We start from the raw sequence: 2,674 nt of genomic DNA on the forward strand, positions 1-2,674 counted from the left end.
TACATTAAAATACCCAATTAACTTGAAGGAGTATTGTGAAAAGGGGCTTTTCTGGGGTATGAGACTGTGTAATTATTATAATAACTATAAAATTATAGATTAACTACACTCTTCTCCTTCAGGAGAGAGCCCTTGCTATTCCTCTTTCGCAGGCATTCCCACTCTCCCGTGTCCGTTCTCCCACGGGAGGTAGTGCTCCTCAGGGTTTCGGTGCCTGGGCTTCGGAGCTCGGTGCACGTGAGTCATCACTCAAGCTCTGTGACCTTTGAGCAAGTCTCAGTCTCCTCATCTGTGACGTGGGTGCTGGGTTTAATGTGAGGACTAGAAAAGACAAAGAAGTAAAGCACTGAACACTTGCTTCAATAACTTCTTCTTCTTATTGTTATTATTATAAATGTTTCCCTTAATCTCAAATCATATCCAAACTGAAGCTCTATAAAAGCAGGGACTTTATCTTGATTCTCTTTAAGGCCGCTTCAAAGGTCATTTATGATAATCAGCAAGTGATAGTTGTTGATAATATAATGATGATTGATGTTAGAAATTCTGAGACTGTTTTAGAGGACCAAAGAAAGAACAAGAAAAATCCTGGCCTGGAACATCCCAGAAGATCCCTTCTGAAGCCAAAAGAGATGTGGAGATATTCAGGGAGCCTGGGCTTTCCCTGTCCAAAAAATTCTTTGGTCAAGAGCCCCATTCTTGACCAAACGGAGCTATTTATTACCTGATTCATGTTACTGCTAAAAACTGGCTTTGTGATATTACATTTCAACTTAGTTTTTTCAAGATTACATTTTCTAGTTTTACATGAACAACAAAATGTTACTAAGTGAATTCACTAAAAAACCTCTAAAAAAACAAAACAAAACAAGAGAAAAACAAGAGCCTCATTCTTGGCTTTGCCACTGAGTTGCTGGAAAAATCATCTGCTTTTTTTGGGGGTCCTGGTTTCCTCATTTGAGGTTATCAGGAAGGTTCTCCTTACCTCTGAGAGGGGAACGTCCCAGGTGGGACCTGGTTGCAGCCAGGTCACCCGCCACTCAGCACTGGAAAGGAAACCAAACAGACAAGATGAGGAACTTCCTTTCAACAAATATCTCGTAATTATGCTGATTTTTAAGTCACATAATCAGTCTAAAGGCAAATCCTATCTCAATGGAATTTATAAAAGGATTAGGAAATGGAGAAAATGGGGGCATGTTAGCAAGCCCATTTGATTTCATTTAAGTCCATTTCCCCTCATTCTTTACTGGTTTTTAACTGGTTAGGGTGGAGAGCACAAACAATTCACTGACTTCCAAGCCTCTACTGAATTGTTTCTATTCCTGGCTGGCTAGTATCTAACCTACTTTTAAGGGGCTCATCCCTTCAGTCGTGACACTGAAGAAATGTGAATGGAGAATCTCTTTGGAGGTAGCCTGAGCAACAAGGAAGACCCAGGTTAGGAAAAGACACAAGGACACTTTTAGTTTTAGTCCAGAAAAAGGATTTTATGTCACCCTGACTCACAGCTGTAGCTGCAGGCCTGAGATCTAAAGCCATTTCTGCTTTGCTCTCTTGTTTTAGTTTTGTAGGTTACTGTGTTTGCCAAATAATTAAGCTCTGTCAAATGAAATTCCACTCAATTTGATTAGCATTAAGACGAGTTCATTCAATTTTTATTGTCATGGCTTACTATGAGCAGATGAAATATATTATTAATCAAGGCTGCTGTCAATTTAGTCAAAGTCAGCCACATGTAAATCTCCCTGATATTTGATCAAACTCTGGATCTCATTGTCCTGTACAAAAATAGGGTACTTTGAAAGGGCCCATGTCCACCTTTTCATCTTTGACTTTTGGCTTTAACTAAGGAGAAGATGAGAAGAACAGTTGTTAATTAATTTTGAAATCGTACAGACATCCATGTAGCTCTTCAGGTGTTTAAGCAGCCTCCTATGCATGAAGTAGATGTATTTTTACAATGGTGCTCTGAGGGAGGTCCTGTTCATCTTTTCATATAATTTATTTGCTCTACAATTTTCAAGCTGCAGCTTTAACTCTCTCAGTAAATTAGAAATTTTAATGTTGTGGTTACAATTTTTTTTTTAAAGATTTTATTTATTTATTTTTGGAGAGGGAAGGGAGGGAGATAGACAGAGAGAGAAACATCAATGTGCGGTTGCTGGGGGTTATGGCCTGCAACCCAGGCATGTACCCTGGCTGGGAATCGAACCTGGGACACTTTGGTTCCCAGCCCGTGCTCAATCCACTGAGCTACGCCAGCCAGGGCTGTGCTTACAATTTAAAAATGAGCAAAGCTCGGTTTGGAGTGTCAGTGGCTTCCCCAAAGTTCGCTGCTGCTCAGCATCAGGCCACTGGGGACCCCCAGCTCTCGGTCGCAGCTCCTGGGCCAACAACAAAGTGCTCTGATTGCACGTGGTACCAAGTCAACGCGGGCTCAGAACCTCCACACCGCTCTCTACTGTAAATCTGCTGAGGCCCTCATCACGGAGCTTATCTTACAAACTTTTAATGTTTTGCTCACCTGCCAGTCTCTCCATTCTGTTTGTGAACTTAGGGCAAGAACTCTCTCTGTCTTTGTTTCTCTAATGCCCAGAAGAGTGTCTGACACAAAGGGGGACTTGATAGATGTCTGTCAAGAAACAAATAAACAAACAAATTCACCTCACTA

Source organism: Phyllostomus hastatus, unplaced genomic scaffold, assembly GCF_019186645.2.
Source record: "Phyllostomus hastatus isolate PE091 unplaced genomic scaffold, TTU_PhHast_1.1 phas_contig_80, whole genome shotgun sequence".
Lineage (NCBI taxonomy): Eukaryota > Metazoa > Chordata > Mammalia > Chiroptera > Phyllostomidae > Phyllostomus > Phyllostomus hastatus.